The following is a 17,681-nucleotide window of genomic DNA, read 5'->3' on the forward strand; positions in this document are numbered from 1 at the left end:
TTCAAAAAATAACCGAACTCTTTTAATTACGCGCCAACGGAGATATTTAGTGACGTGCGGTTGGTAGCACTGTGTTTCCCATAACCTCCTCTGTAACTACATGTTCTTGGATTGTAGATATTTCATTGAGTTTTCTTGTTATTTTTATATGAGTGAAGCGTGTTTAAGTGTTAGTAGCGATTTTTGTAATGTGCGTTTTTCGGGAAAAACGATACACCGTAAAAGTTTTCGTGAAACTGGGGAAAACTTTCACAGAAACTTTTCAGGTTTTGAAACAAGCTTACGGAGATGATGCTGCGGGTCGTACGCAATTTTGCGAATGGTTTTCACGATTCTGGAACAGCGGTCGTCAGTTAATTGAAGATGACCCTCGACCAAGAAGACCTTCGACTTCAACTGACGACACACACGTTCTGAAGATCAACGATTTGGTGCGTGCCAATCTCCGATTGACTGTCAGAGAACTTGCAGAAAAGGTTAACATCTCGATCGGATCGTGCCATGACATTTTGACTGAAACATTGAACATCAAGTCGCAGCAAAGTTGTTCCTCGTTAGATGACCAGAATGAACATCGAGTGGACATTTGTAGACAAATTCTTGAACAAGCCGATGATAGTGAAACATTCATGCAAAGGATCGTAACGGGAGATGAAAGCTGGGCTTACGGCTACGACATCGTGACAAAAGTTGATCGTCAAAAAATTGTGCGTTACAAAAATCGTTTAATAACACTTAAACGCGTCGCACTCAAATAACAACAAGAAAACTAAACGAGATATGACCAATCCAAGAACGTATGGTTACATAGGAGGTTATTCGGAACACAATTCTGCCAACCGCACGTGACTAAATATTTCCGTTGGCGCGTAATTAAAAACGTTCGGTTACTTTTTGAACAGACTTAGTACATATGACACTCCATTGATTAAAAAATGAACTTTCGTAACATTTACTTTCTTTTTTTTTTTCTGTTTAGCCTCCGGTAACTACCGTTTAGATAATTCTTCAGAGGATGAATGAGGATGATATGTGGCTTTACTAGGACTTGAACGCTGTAACTCTCGACTTCCAAATCAGCTGATTTGGGAAGACGCGTTAACCACTAGACCAACCCGATGGGTTTCCTAACATTTACTAAATAGATCATTTGTTACCCTGGAAAACACTTGTTTAGAGCAGCATTACAAAGTACAGTTTTAATTATAAAATAAATCTCTACAAGTAATTTGCAATTGAGAAGCGATAATGAAAATTATTTATGTATACGTTGAACAAGATGCAGAATATTTAGGATTTAAAAAACCTTTTAATTTGGATTATTTAAAAATTCATTGACAAAGTAATATTTTTGTTAAAGTAAATTTTTTAGATAAATTGGTAGGAAATTTTTTTTTTCTGTTAATTATTCGCTAATTTAATAAAAATGGCAACGGAAGTATAAGCCGAAGTATTGTGTTGAGTTATACGAAGACATTTCTATTGTCTAGTTTGATGGATGTGGATATTGTTATTTTTAGTGACAATTTTTTTTTCACGAATTGTCTTTTCTTTACATGTTACAGAAACTTAAAATATACGTGACTGATGAATCAATAAGAATGGTCTTTTTCCGTCTTTCATTCAGTTTTGGGAAGGAATGTGCATTCTTAATTCATAAGAAAACTCTAAGCATTATTAACGGTATCTATTCTTATATCACTTGTACAACTTTATCTCAGTTTCATAAAATCATGCGTGACCCTTTGTTTTCTAATACATAGTGTCTTATAAATAAACGAAGAGAATATCAGGATGTCTATTATAAGTGAAAATAAAGTGAAAAGTTCATAAGAAACGTGGTTCGAAATCGCTTATTTTTCAAGTTATAACTTACGCAAAAATGTTGTCTTAATTAACGCTGCAAAGGAATAATGAAGCCGTACCGACATTTTTTGTATTTAAATTAAGGAGTAAATTTGATGGTTTCATACGACTTTTGATTTGAACAGTTGAATAAAATCAGCTTTGAGAACTGTATCTATAAGTAATTTAAAAAAATTATTGCAAGATAAAAAAATTCGTGTCGGAAAACACATTCTTTAGGTTTGACGAACAGTAACTTCGTTAAATTGCATAACAACAAAATTTGTCAAAAAAAAATTTATAGAAACCGTAATTCTGAGATCTTACTAAGCAACGTCGACTGAACGGGAAGAATAGTCGTCAAAAATACTGTATTATAACTTTAAACCAAAACAAGAATCGTTTCAATATTAGATGCACAATTGAAAATGTTTATATAATTTCAATTTATTGGTGTAAAAACATAAGTAAAACTAGACAAACCAATAATAATAATAGTAAACGACAGTAATAAAAATAGTAATCACAATCATAATACTAATGATGACAACAACAAACAATAATAATAAGTTTCAATAATAATAATAATAAATGTCAATAAACAGTAATTATATACAAAAAGAATTTAAAGTATCGTCAGGATTTATTCACAGGTAGATAAATAATATTGGAAACCAGAATTCAGTCCCACTGACAAAAGACATTAATATGAGTCTAAACAGCTAGTCTTAACACTTTTAACCACTAGTCTTGTATTAACAACTATAGTACAACAGATAAGACAAGTATACAGTTCTTTTACTGGAAATACCTTTGGTGTTCCCAAATAAAACTACCCTAACGGTTTATGAATGAAATTTAGTACATTATCTCTTTCACTTATTGTCTTACAGAAACTCACCGAATCGTTTCTTCTTTTCGTATACTGTCCACACTGGAATTACTTGTGACGTCACCTTAATCGCGTCGAACTCGCATAACTTCTCTATCGTAGCACTCTCGCAGACTCACGTAGCGTCTCGCTTAGTCTGATCTCGCAGACTCTTATTTTTTTTTTGTATTGCTTCAGAGGATGAGAAGAATGATTTTTAGCGTGTAAAAATGCTATGCCTGATCGGGATTCGAACCCGGAACTTCCGGATGGAAGACCGAGACGCTACCACTCGCGCCACCGAGGCCGGCAGACTCATCTTGCAGACTGATAACATAACGGCTCGCTTAGATTGATTTTCCTTGGAGTATTTATACTCCTATCTTCTCCGCCTGCCGGACGGACCCAGATCGAAGCGTGAAAATGCGCGTCCGCCCTCGCACATTCCCATGAAATTCTTGTCCTGGTCCGGTAAATCTCACGGAACAACATGTATAAGTATGTCAGCGGGCAGTATTACAAAAGAAGATTGGTAAACGGACCTGTTACCTTTACTAAAAGGGTTTCTTTCAGCCCCTTTCTGGATTCCTCCCGTTATTATATTTTCTACTACTTTCTTCTTAATTGGTAGGAATCCGTAACTCAGGTCCGTTATATCGCTCTTGTTACAATATAGTTCCGAAAACCGGTTTTGTCCTCTGGTTAGTGTGCGAAAACTTTTACACTGATTTTGCTTAATGAAATAAAAATTCCTTAATAAAAAATGAAAGCTTAACTGAAATATTTTTGGGTTTAAAGCGAAAGAGTAAATTGATTGTCTTCATATGGTTTATGATCTGAAAAATTGATTAAAACATGTCTCACAACTGAATATATAGCCATTTTTTCATTAAAATATCTTAAAATAAAATATCATTCTTAAAATTAAAATAAGGTCATTAAATTGTCAATTAACAAATAATATTTTGCAACAAAATTTATAAGGAATTTAATTCTGAGAAAATCTATCTAAGAACTTCAACTAAACGTGTAAAAAAATTTAAGAAATTTGACTTTTTCCTAATTTAAAAAAGAACGAAACGTGGCGGAAAAATTTAATTAACGTTAAAAATAACATCGGTATCTAGCTAAATCGTAAGTCGGATATCTAGAGTCAATACGAAAAATAAATTGAATTTCTTAATGGCCTATATTATTTTTTTTATTTTTAACATCCGGGACCGCCGTTAGGTATTACTGCAGAGGATGAGAGGAATGATTTGTAGCGTGTGTGAAAATGCCATGCCTCACCGGGGTTCGAACCCGGGACCTCCGGATGAAAGGCCGAGACCCTACCACTCGCGCTACGGAGGGCAGCTTTACCTCCGGATTTATTTTATTTATTTTTTTTTTTTACCCTCCGGGACCACCGTTAGGTATTGCTTCAGACCAATCCGGACCTCCAGATTTATAAATAATAATTATTATGCATAATCAGGTGTTTTAGTAAACCATCAGAAGGGATAAAAAATGTTAATTTACCTTCCTTTAAAAGAATTATACGCATTTGTTTAATATTTAAAGCCTTCTTGATACAAATGATTTTTTTCTGCTTCTTTGTTTTGCTTTAGTATTATTTTATTTGAGTTATGTGTATTAAATATTGTTAATTAACCTTATTTGACATACGTGCAATTTTGTTTAGAATAATATTTTTTTTTTTTGTCTTCAGTCATTTGACTGGTTTGATGCAGCTCTCCAAGATTCCCTATCTAGTGCTAGTCGTTTCATTTCAGTATACCCTCTACATCCTACATCCCTAACAATTTGTTTTACATATTCCAAACGTGGCCTGCCTTCACAATTTTTCCCTTCTACCTGTCCTTCCAATATTAAAGCGACTATTCCAGGATGCCTTAGTATGTGGCCTTAGAATAATATATGAAATGATGATGTAATTTGTAAATTATAATCATTTTTCGTTCATCAGTTTTGTAATATTGACAAAATAATAATTATAAACGATTTTCTAATATAATAATTGCATATTCCCCAGATAAAATGTATTTTTTTAAATAAAAATAAATAAATAATAATCACTTATAAAAAAGCTAAAATTTACAACAAAAATAATGAAAATCAATGAACCTCAGTAGTTTAAAAAGACCCTAAAAAAACTACAACATCTGAAGAAATAGTTCAAGATAAAAAACTACGTTATACGAAATTTCAAGGACTTCCAAGAGAAGGAGAAAAGAGAAACAAATAACCTTTTATCAAGGGAAAAAAGGCAAAAACAAAGAGAAATAATGAAGAATTATTGGAAGATTACGAAAGAAAACGCTCAGAAAAAAGAGAAATGAATGTAAAACGTGGTCTTCAGACGGCAAAACTCGAAAAAACTAATTTAACACTTGTATTGATTATACATAAACTATAAAATTTGTATAAATACCCGTAGGATAATCTGTATTTGAGATTGATTACTTTCATATCTTAATATTAATAAGAATATTAAATTTTCTGTTGCGAATAACAATAATTACATTACAAACCTTAGTAATCATCATGAGAATTTTACCAAAACAAAGCGTATATCATAATTTCAATGTATCGTAGAAAAGAAAATTCAGTAATTTCCGGTTAATAGGACCACCGGTTATTCTGGGTAGCCGTTTAATCAGGGCGGTTTTGTAAAACAGGAACATATTGGTATTATTCATATAAAATTACGCCGGTTTAAAAGCCCAAAATGCCGCTTTTAAGGTCTATAAGTTCGTATATTTCTTTATTTTCTCATAAAAACCAAATTTTATTAGCGATGTAAATCATTTTAACCTTGTTTAAACGCCGTAGAAAGGAAGAGAGTGATAACATTCAAATCGAGTTTTTGCCACCAAATACGAAATTTAATACAGTCACTGACGTGGGAATAATAATAATTAAAAAATCGGGTGGGGCTGTGTCGAGGCGCACGACAGTTGGTTTAACGTGAAACGTTACAGACGTTCTTGGATGAAATTTCTCCGAGCTACAAACCGGCCAACTTATGTGTAGAGTTAAATGGTGGAGCCACCATCGTATTTTTTTTTAACAAAACTGAAAGTCTCCAGTGGGACATTTTAGTTCCTTCATTTGGTCAACTCTAAATATAAACCGGTCGGTCTGTATGTCAGCAAGTCGCTTTTAGTGTATCGGATTGAAATAAAAAGAGACATTGACTGCGTACTAAATTTAATTTTAACATAAAACAGACACTAAATGGTACATGATATTTTTTCGACTAATATTCGACGACAATTTTGTTCAACATCGGTCTGTGATACATGAAGAAAGAGAAATGAGACATAATAAGCAGCAGTAGAAGTGCTAGTGCCATCGGCGTCGTTCACTCAGCGCGCCGTGCCATCTTTGCGACGCTCCTGAAACAGTCTCACTTGCACGGCACCAGACAATGAGGTACCTGTGCGTGGCCCATAACCTACCCTTTCCAACGATATGCGCAATTTATATTTCCGGCTAGCTTTTGCCCACACTGAGGCTGCATATTGACTTTTTATACTTTTTTATACGTTTACTTTAATTTTTTACACGTAAATATTATCCAAAATACACTTATTATTACTTAAATCGATCTATCTCGACAAACTATAAACACAGACACACGAATCACCGCGCTGTCACGTCTAAGTCGTCAGCTAAACTTAATGGAAATGAGCGAGAGCGCCAGTTTTGGCTGATTTGCGGTGTGCCCCCTCTCTGCCAACCCGCTTGTCAGTAATGCAAACTCAAAGCCGTATCGGCGAGCTGACCGTGTAAGTTATAAAATGACACCGCGTTTACGTTTCTGAGTCTAATAGTAAGGGAGTTATTAAAGCAGGACGATATAGACCTTTTCGTTACGCTACAAGTTTCTGTTCTGGTACCTGTATGTTTTGGTGTGATTTTAAAAACGTTTTGTCAAAAAATTAAAATTTTTTAATTGAATTAAACTAGAAAGCTACGTTTTACAAAACAATTGAAGGAAGTATGTTAACTTCTTCCGCTAAGTTTAAAGATATTAGAACACGTCTCAGTTTGTTGCAGGAATTCAATCTGAAAACCAAAATTTTCTGCGATCGCTTTCTTTACTTCGTACAAGGAAGTAAAAATAAAATTAAAAATTTCAAAAAAGCCTTCGACGAAAAACCTTAAATAAAGATAAATAATTAAATAACTGTATTTTTAGCTTACAATCCTCTGTGACATTGTAATATTGTTTTTAAGACAAGAAAATGTTAGATTTTGATTAACCGTCGTGCGGCACTGTAATGATAACTAAAGCTTTTCTATACAGCGTAAGGGTCACGCATAACGGTCCACCAAAATCTTCAATTTTATTATCTTAAAAACAATATCACAATGTCACAGAAAATTATAAGGTAACAATACAGTTATTTCACGTTTTTTAAGATTTTTTCGTCGTAAGTTTTTTTATTATTTTTAATTTAATTTTTTATTTATTACTATTTAAAGATTAGTAGGTCTGTGCCCAACGGTGAGACTTTTATAGGCTGATGATGAAAGTTTAGTTTATTTGACCGGCGCGAATTATTTAAAAATCAACGCAATAATGTAGCCTTGTTCGAGTTACACTTAGAAACAATCAAAAGCCGTTTTGAAGAAACATATCTACTGCAGCACCCTCTGGCGGCTTATAACTAAAACGAATCTAAGAACCTGCTCTGAGGTGATACCTTTATAATGTAAAAAACCGTATCGAAATCGGTCCGGTAGTTTTTGAGAAAAATAGTAATAGACACGCACACAACCTCTTACTCCAAACGCATATACCGTCTCCGTTCCGTCGTGGGTAAAAGTACTCTGTATCAGTAGCGGCTCGTATATAGGCCTGTGGAACTGCAGCACTTTGTATTTCCACTTAATATTATCGATAAAATTTAATATAATGAATCATTTTTACTTTAATTATTTCTTTATACTTGTACAATATATAATCCTTAAGCTTAATTTCAGTAGCCATCCCCCAGTTTTTGAAAAAGATACCAAAATTGTTGTATGGAACTGTGCGCTTCACAGTTCCAGCGGCGTGGTGTTTGGCTGTTGTACGCATGCGCACATAGGAAGCTACATACGAGTCTGCGAGGGAGAGAGCCCTGTCGCTCCCGCAATGCCGACTCTGGTCTGCCGGTGAAAGATAGTTTTTTTACTACGCGTGTGTACGGAAGGTTCCTTGTTCGTTCCCTTTTCTAGTTTGTCGGTGGAAGAAATATGAAAGCGGTTTAGTTGTTTTTTCAGTTGCGATCAGAAGATCGCGGAAAGCAAGGGCTGTTTGATTACCAAATCTGTCCAAAACTCGCTGGAAAGGTGAAACAGAAAGTTATTAATAAAAACTAATTGTGTATTTGTTTCTGTGTGCATACAAATTTAAATTAAGCACCGTGTGTCTATAGTGTTTTTAAGCGAACATTTTATTAACTTATTATCTAATAATACTAAAAAATATCTGTATAGACATTTTATTATTTACTCGGTTTAAGCACGGTTCGGTTTTTATGCTTAAAAACCGTGTACTGTATTCTTCAATGTGATAAAGTGTAGAATTAGATTATTATCCTGGTTCCAGCTGTTCTATTTGATTCCTTTTTCCGGTTCTTTTATTTTGCAGAAAACTGTAACCACGGCCTTGAAAAGGCCCAGAAAAAACAATTTTCTGGAGCAGCACCCCCACTAATTTTAGCTCCGAGCCGCCATTGATTCGTATACATTTATTTTTTTAAGATTATTTATATGATTTTAACGATATAAATTATCTTCAATAATCTTATTTATAAAAATAATGGTTTTAAATTTAATACGTGGTATTTAATTATTTCAAATTAAAATATCGCGTATAAAAAATAGAAATTAATTTTTATGCGTAGGTATTTTTTTTTATAAACTGATTGATTGTTTAGTAACATAAATAATTTTGTCAAATGATACGCATCTTGTTTTAGATTGGAATATATATACGATTATTCAATTTAACCGATAATAATAATGAAAGAATATGACTTACAATGACATCGTTACCGTTATTTAAAAATTAAAAGAAATTTGATTGAGAAAGTGAATTGAAACAAACATTTAATAAACCGGGCTAGACAGAGATTATGTTATTATTTTTATGTATGTAAGAGAGAAACGGATCACGCACTGGATGTATCGTTTCGTGAGTGCGAGTCTGTAAGGAGGGAAGTATTGTGTCGACCTTGTGGTCAGCTGACAACAGTAGTAGTAGAGCGAACAGCTGAGTGTTTTCTATGTGTACATATATATATATTTGGAGGTGGGGATACAGACATGAATAGAGAATAGAATCCAACGCCGCAGTCGAACTTTAAGTTTTACGGTGTACTGTTCATCCTGTTGTGTACTGTGAACTACGTTTTACTCACGTTAGGTTTTATTTATATAGATTACTATTGTGTTTCTTTATGAAGTGATAAAAAAATAGGTAAATATATTTATCTATATAAAATGATAAGTTATCTGTGTGTTGTGTTTTATTTTAAATAATCGATCGTTTACGTACTTTTTGTGTTGTATCATATCGGATATGCCTTTAAATTATAATATTGCTTCGTTTAAAATACGGTAAGGTAAATAGAATTAATTAATATACGTAAATTATAATAATTGCAAGTAATTTTAAATTTAATTATTCATTGATTATACATATATATAACGTATTAATATTTTGTAGGCTCTATTTCATCTTGAAAATATTATCTTTTATTCAGTTCTCCTTGCTCGTCTAATATTTTCTTCTTTTTTCGTTATAGTTTGACAAAAGACAACGAAATGTATTAATATAGTTCAATAAATATCATCCCCGGTTGGAATTTATAGTTTTCGGCGTTTAAAAATACTAAATTCTACGTTAAAAAATTCAGCATATGGTAAAAATTGACCTTATAAAGATCAGCCTCCGATTGCCTTTATATATAAAAATGTATTACCATTGATGTGTATTCTATAATCGTGAAATTGTGCGGAAAGTTGCGTATTAGGAGGGAGGAAGACTGTATTTTTTTCGTTATTCTTATATCGATGATAGGTTAAGTGTCGAGCGGGTGGTACGTTTTGAAAAGAGTTGAACTATTCATTTGCTAAAACGAAATATTTCTTTTTTTTTTAAATAATGTTAATTTCGATCAAACCAAACGGCAGAACTGTTTTTCGTTTTAACGGCTAATAAAAGAGGATATTTTGATGCTTCCAAATTACTGAACCGTTTAAAAAGGTTTTCCACTAAAACTATTTGATTTTATTTTAAAATTCAATTAAAAGATTGTCGTTACAAAAACAAAATTATGTCGATAAATTTTAATGAAAAAAGTTGATTTTAAATCGTGAATTTCCTAATTCTTTTCAACTTGTACAAAAAAATTTGCTCAAAACGTTTTTCATGAACGGTCTCTTATTTATAAATTATTGCGTATTAATTTTTTATATATAGTATTTTCACGTATTTTCCCTTTTTTATTCGTGGAATAGAATATATGTCCAGTACAACAAATAAAAGAATCTATTTAATCTAAATATTTTTTTCCATAATTTTCAGGCTGTAAACAATAATTTTTTTTTTCTTTATGAGAGGGTTAGGAGATAATCGGTGTATTATTCACGTCCCATCCCTTCGAAAGGGTAGGAGAATGCTAACGCCCTCATAAAAAACACTAATATCTTGTAACGTTAAAAACATAATCGTAAAATTTTGTCATTTCATCCTTGTCGATAACCGAAATTACAATACTTCCTAGGAAGTATTGTAATCGCGAAAAATTTCGGTTTTCAGTTTTCGATGGAAATATCCATTTTGACCATACCTGAATCCATTTTGATTAGTTACGCGTGATGTCTACTTACTGTACGTATGTCTCTCGCATAACTCAAAAACGATTAGCCCTAGGAAGTTGAAATTCTGTATTTAGGATTGTTGTAACATCTAGTTGTGCACCTTCCCTTTTGGTTGCAATCGACTGGGTCAAAAATGTATATACAGTCAGATCTCCAAATAAATTTCGATTTTGGACTTATTCTTAACTGCAGTAATAAGCCCTCGTTGAAAACTTTTCAATGATCTATCATAAGCGGTAGTTATTTTCATCGCTTCCAGAGTTATAGCCAAATAAATATTTAATTAATGAAATATTTGGATCTTACAAGGGGAAGGCACATCGGTTCGAATCCGACTTTATATACATATATTTTTTTAAACTTTTTTTTTAAATTTAAATATATTGATTTACTAATAATTATTAAACTCTGATTTAGTAATGAAATAATAATTCAATAGTAACAATTAAAAAAAATCAGAAGTTATTAGTGAAATAAAATTTTTCATTTTAATTCAAAAACATTTTACAATCAGAAGTTAATAATTAATTATTAATAAATCAATATATTTAGATTAAAAAAAAAGTTAAAAATAAATATATGTCTATGGAGTCGGATTCGAACCGATATGTGCATACGGATCTGACACATTTTCACTTAAACCACATATCTACTTGATCGATATGAAACAAAATTAATGTGTAAACTAATATAAAATGTTAAGGACATTTTTAAGACCAATTTTTCTCGGGTGTAATTGAATATTGCGTGTCAGTATTTTGTGATAAAGACATGTAAACAATGTAATATTCACACGCGCAGTAAGGTGGAAATCGGTGTCCCGAAGCGCGTGCCCTCTCCCTTGTTAGCTACAGTAATATGGATCTTTGGTGGGTGCCTTATACCGATTTAAATTTTTATAGAAAAAGGTCACTATAGTTATTTTCTTTCAGAAATAGAAATAATTTGCTTACGAAAAACAATTTTTTTTAACATTATGTATGATCTTAGTATATTGGAATAATTTTATTTCCAAAGCCTGTCTTGTTTTACCTTTTACGCATTCTCAAAAAGGATTAGCCGTAGAGTATTGAAATTTTGTATATAGGACTCTTGTAACATCTAGTTGTACACCTCCCTTTTAATTGCAATCGACATTTAGAATAATTGGATGTTATGTTGGTAATAACCATGTATATTATATCTGATTATTTAATATTAATTGAAAATTATAATTTAAAATCGTATTATTTTTAGATTTTCCCAGCTAAATTTTCTAAAAATAGTATATTTTTAACAAAATCATTTTAATTAATTATTTGACAGAACAATAAAATACAATGTTATGTTGTTACTAACTGTACATTTTTAATCGTATTCAATTTAAAGTGATTGTTAAAAATTATTTTATTATTTACCTTTGACATTCAATTCAAATAATATTTTCTTTTCTTTTTTTTTAAATATTTGTATTTACTAGAAAAATGATTTTCATTTATGATACTAATGATTTATAGATGGATGATTAATTTCAAAATACAGTATCCTTTAAATTTATATTTCTATTTATTAAAAATATAAGTATCTTTCAAACGACATCTTTTTTTTTTTGCTATGGGGAAGTGACTCTGGTCGTAGAAAAAGTATAGTACATAACTCGAATTGTAATACATATTACGCATTCGTGAAAATACGTAAGTTTTTTCACTTGTGCGTAATATGCTCCTTACACCTATTGTTACGTAATATACTATTCAAGATCAGTATTATTCCTATCTTCGTAAGTTGCTGATTAACAAGTTTCAAATTTCTGCTGTGTCGTATAAATAAAAGTTAATAATAATTAAACTATTTCATCTGGTGAACTCCTGTATACTTCCTTTGTTTTTCCTGTTTAGCATCCGGGAATCACCGTTAGGTACTACTTCAGAGGATGATATGTGTGAATGTAAGTGAAATGTAGTCTTGTACAGTCTCAGGTCGACCGTTTCTGAGATCTGTTGTTAATTGAAACCCAACCATCAAAGAACACCGGTATCCACGATCTAGTATTCAAATCCGTATAAAAGTAACTTCCATTACTAGGACTTGAACGCTGTAACTCTCGACATCTAAATCAGCTGATTTGGTAAACTCTTGTATACTGGTTAAATAAAGTTTAACCGGTATAAGTTTAAATGAAGTGCAGCAAAAAGTGTGTATTTGTAATTTAATAGGCGTACAAGGAAGTCATGTGGTGTACATATTGATTTTTTTAATTGCATTTTTCTGTACTTTAAGACAAAGTACCGTTGAACAAAATCTGTTTTACGTTAATTTTACAGAAGTAACTATTTTAACATTAAATTTTTTTTTTGTAAATAAATTTTAGTTTCTGATCGGTGACTAAATAAAATTAATAAAACAAGTTGAGAAAATAATTTAAAAGGTTTTCTGTTTCTAATTGTTTACATTTTGTAATAATTTTATTTATAATAATAGCAGTTTTATAATAATTTATTTCTAATTTTTTAATCGACTGAAAAAAAATTTAAAAACCGATCCATATGTTTTTTGCTAGTTGATTCATGTTTTTATTATTTACATTGGAAATTAAACTCCTGTGGTTGTCAAACGTTTTTCTCATGTGAATGATGTGAAAAATTTGTTTTTTTTAAGAAAGTTTTAAATTTTTTCCTTTGTATAAAAATATTTTATATATAGTTTATACGGTATAATAAAAAATTATTACATAATGCTGAATTAAGAGTCTATCTCATGCTCGATAGTAATCTCTCTCTGCTTTGGCTCTCTGAATTTCTTTTCTTTTTTATCAAGATAAAAGTCTTTAGCTTTGTATTTTTTTTATCAGCGGTATTTTTCGTGTGATTATCCGCATTTTTAATAAAAATTTAAAAAATAAATACTGTGCGTTCAGAAGGTTGCTGTGCATTGGAATTGTAGAAGTAACGACGAAACTCTCTTAATTATTATTTTGAATTTTTATTTCATTATTTTATAGAAACTGATATTGCAATAACCGGAATAGTTTATAAAAGGTGTTGAAAATGCATGTTTCAACTTGTTTTCAAACTTTAACCGGCTGATTTATTTGAATGTTTTACGTATGCCGTTAATGCGGTTTTTAGTTCGTCAACGGTCAGTGGTTTGTTGCGATATCACTGCTTGTTTCGCTGTACTCCATAGAAGGTAATCTGGGGGAGTCAGATCGGGCGTTCGTGCAGGACACAAACCCCCTCGAAATGATACGTTTAACAAGAAAATTTCGTAAAAAGTCATCGACTTGTTAGCTGGGTGCGCCGATAACGTTTTGTTAACACAGCACAATAACGTTGACTATTAACTGTCGCTTTAAAAAATATTGGACTCACAAAGCGCGTTCTTCTCATACCGACCAAAACTCCAGTTTTTGTTTCGTGATTCATGGAATTTAGTTCTCGACCACAGTCGTGTATTTTGTTAATTATATTCCCTCTCAAATGAAACCACCCTTCAACTGTTAAAAAACCTAAAGTCGAGGATAACTACGGAAGTTTGGTCGATAAAACCGTTGACAGTAATTTAGTCTTTTGGCATGATCTGTAGGTTTAAGTTCTTGAACACATCCTACTTTTTTGGGGAAAAGTTTCAGTTTTTTTCGTATAGCTTTTTATGCGGTAGCAAGTCCGATATCTTGCTCTTATAACGAACCCGCAGGGCGACCGATCTATCGCCGAAAGAACAGAATGCACCACATAATTTTAAATCGTACTGCACAGACACTTTCCGAAAGTACTGTATTAAATAAACATAAATCCAGATTCAAAAACAATTAAAAACTAGAAAATTGTAATTTTTAATACCTTTTTGAAGTGGCTCCAAATTAAAAAACAAAATTCCTTTCGGCACGCCGGAAGGTGAAGGTAGATTTCACCGTTGCTAAATAGGGGATAAAACAGATTTCCATCATAAAATTAAGAAAAACTTCAAATTTACTCAATACGACAATGGTTGCCAGTGAAAAAAGTTTCACATGTTTAGCATACGACAAGCCCCATCTTCTACAATTCCAGAAAAATTTTGGTCAATCCTTGCCGTAAGGGTTGGTCGTATCAAAAATTGTTTCAGACAAGACTTTTAGGTAATATTTAGAGGACTAACGATTTAAACCGATTCGATACTGCGGCTATTAAGGGAGGTATGATTTTTTTTGTCTTGTAAACCCCATTTTTTCCACCCCTTGTGCCAATGGTTGATGATATCAAAAAACTTTACTTGCAAATGTTTTAGGCCGTTATCCAAAAAATAGTAGGAACTTTAAACGAATTCGATATTTTAATTAATAACACAGTTACAGCTGTATTATGTTTTTCGTAAACCCCCCTTCCATTTCCATCATCATGGTCCGATATTTGCCGTTAACGAACTCAACCGAGATTTTGGAACGAGTTATTTTTAAGAAAAAATTTGAAAGAGATTGACGCAACGGCAGTTGTCGTGTCCACAAGAAAGTGAAATATAAATATATATATTAACTATTGAGCTTACGGTGGTTTTGGGGTCTGGGTAATGTGAAACGGGAAGATATTTCGAAATTTTCTAGATGTCGAATCACGGTACCCGTTACAATAAGGTAGAGCTTTCTTATGAAATATACCTAAATTACTAACTTAATTCAACTGAGACTTCGAAAAGCTAAAATTAAAATTTAATTTTAATCTGGTATTTAATTTTTAATTGTGTTTTAATGTTTGCGGCTTTTTTCAAATTTAATTTTATTACTTAAGTATCTTTTAATTTATTTCGTCACGACTCTTATTTGTTATACGATTACCACTTCAAGTCGATATGTCATGAATATACAGAATTAGCTTTTTTTTTTTTTTTGTTTTTGTTTTTAAAGATGAAAAAAAATTATTACGTATAAATTTATTAAAAAATATTTAAAAAAATTTAAATGTATTTGAAAATTATTAAGAATATGAAATTAAGTTTCATATTTAAATTTAAATATATTCCTTACAAGGAAACAATATTTAAGTTAGAAATTATACCGATACTTTTCATGCCCAAAAAATTTATAATGTCCTCAATAAAATTGTAATATAAATTCAAACAGCAACCGTAAGTGTAAGAATGTGCAAAAGATTGTAACATCCAATAATAATAAAACATAAACAACAAAAGAGAAAGTGAAGTGAACTCGATCGGTCGCAAAATGCACGAGCATAAAATGCGGTCGTACATACGACCCATCTTCGCTATTAAATATAAGTGAAATTAGTAAACATAATTTTTGTGTAATCAGAGCTAATTTTTTTCGATTTGGTGAATATGAGTCGCGTTATTTTGTTTTTTTTTTTCAATATTCCTTCATCATTTCATTCTCCATTTCTTTTTTTCTTCCGACGTACGAATCTTAATTCGTAATTTTTTTAATTTCCTTTGGAAACCTTTCGAATTTTTTGATCGTTTACCTAAAAGTTTCCTTATATTGATTTTTTTCTTCAAAGAGAAAATCCAGTATAGGAAAATATAACACTTGTAGGACGATATTGCATTTTTTAAATGTTTGTGATGATTCTAGTTTTTTTTTTAATGGAGATTTATAATCTGGGTTTTCCGTTATTTCTTTGAGAAGATTAACTTGAATTTCAGTCGATTCGATGTTTTGAGTTAAAATTACCAAATCTTCCGTGAAAACTAAACGGTCGATTTTGAGTCGTTTTATTTTCGTTCCCAGAATTATAGGACGGATTTCTAATTATTGCAATTGAATATTCCAAAGTCTAATTATTCTTTCTAAAACAACGTCCAAAAGAAAAGAATTGGTCCGATTTGTAGATATTGTTTTCCCTTCCGTATTACCTAATAGTTTTAAATTAACATTAATACCTTTTAACACACGGCCAAGCAATATAGGTTTTCTTTTTACAGGATTAAACAATCGCTTTTTCTTAGCGGATTCGGGTTAAAACTTCAACGTTTTGACTTTTATTTATTTTTGTTATTAATTTTTTTCAAGGAAATTCTGTAATGTAAAATTTTAAAACTTTATTATAATTTATTTTTGCGTAAATCTATCCGTTTCATTTCCAAATAATTTTTAAATACGTAAATAAATAGTTATTTAAATTCCTTCCCGGCACCTAAATTTATGTTTAATGCCGATCGATTTCGTTTACGATTGAAAAACCCATTTTTCTATTTATGCTAATCGCTTTTTATATTTCACCAGTATTTTTATTGGTACTTTTTCGTTTTACGAAAAAACAGCATGTAGTATATTTTCTCTAATGTATTATTCATCAATTATTGTAAAACATGCTATATTAAATAATTATTATGCGAAAAAAGTGGGAAGGCGTAAAACGAAAAAGTACATTTTTATTTAATATTATTTTACTTTAATTTCTTATTCCGTTGTTATATTTTTCAGAAAATATGGGTTAAGTAGATTAAAATTCTTTAAGTATTTTTTCCTTTTCCTATTACGATTTATAAATAGATACATATTTTAACTAAAATAAAATGAGATGAATGAAACACTAGTTAAGAAAAAACGCAAGACGTTTGCCAGAAATTAAACCCCAAGGCCGAACGGTGTACCCACTCAGGTCGTATTTAACTGATGAAGTAATTCTATTTTTTATTTTGTCGTTTTTTTTTTTTTTTTATAATAAATTTTCTTTTTTTCTTTGTTATCTATTATTAGTATTCTCCAATGGAAAATTAAGTAGATTCGTACATATGAAAAGTAATATTAAAAGAAAACTCTCATTAGAGTAACCCCGATTGGAAAAATTTAAATTTAATCAAACGCAATGTGATCTTCATCATTAAAATTAATTTTTGAAATATTATTCGGATTAGGCCGTTAAATTCTTACATTTTAATCTTCTTATTTGTTTTTCCGCTGTCTAATAAATTTATTGCAAAGTTATTTTCGTAAGATTCCACTCTCTTTTTTCGTATTTACAGCTGAATTATGAAATCTATTATTTTATGATAGTGTACGTGTAGATGTGTACGAATTATTATTTTTTTAAATAATTTACCATCTTTCGCAAAGATTTTTCCTAGAAACGCTGAGCTATTTCTACTTTTAAATTTGACGAAACGC

The 17,681-nt window shown here is 31.1% G+C and overlaps 1 protein-coding gene across 8 annotated transcripts in view; it reads left to right on the plus strand.

Moving 5' to 3' along the window:
• The window catches only part of LOC142326441 (uncharacterized), a 373,983-nt gene that overhangs the window by 209,219 nt on the left and 147,083 nt on the right, over positions 1 to 17,681 (plus strand). Inside the window, exon 1 of one of the 8 annotated variants that reach the window (XM_075368950.1) lies at positions 9,058 to 9,194. The exons of 5 other annotated variants lie outside the window; for them this stretch is intronic. The gene's annotated coding sequence lies outside the window, so the exon portion shown is untranslated. Of the gene's footprint in view, positions 1 to 9,057; positions 9,340 to 17,681 lie in introns of those variants that run through there. 2 more of the 8 variants (XM_075368952.1, XM_075368954.1) reach the window with 2 other exon arrangements.

This window comes from Lycorma delicatula, chromosome 6 (assembly GCF_047948215.1).
Source record: "Lycorma delicatula isolate Av1 chromosome 6, ASM4794821v1, whole genome shotgun sequence".
In the NCBI taxonomy this organism is placed as follows: domain Eukaryota; kingdom Metazoa; phylum Arthropoda; class Insecta; order Hemiptera; family Fulgoridae; genus Lycorma; species Lycorma delicatula.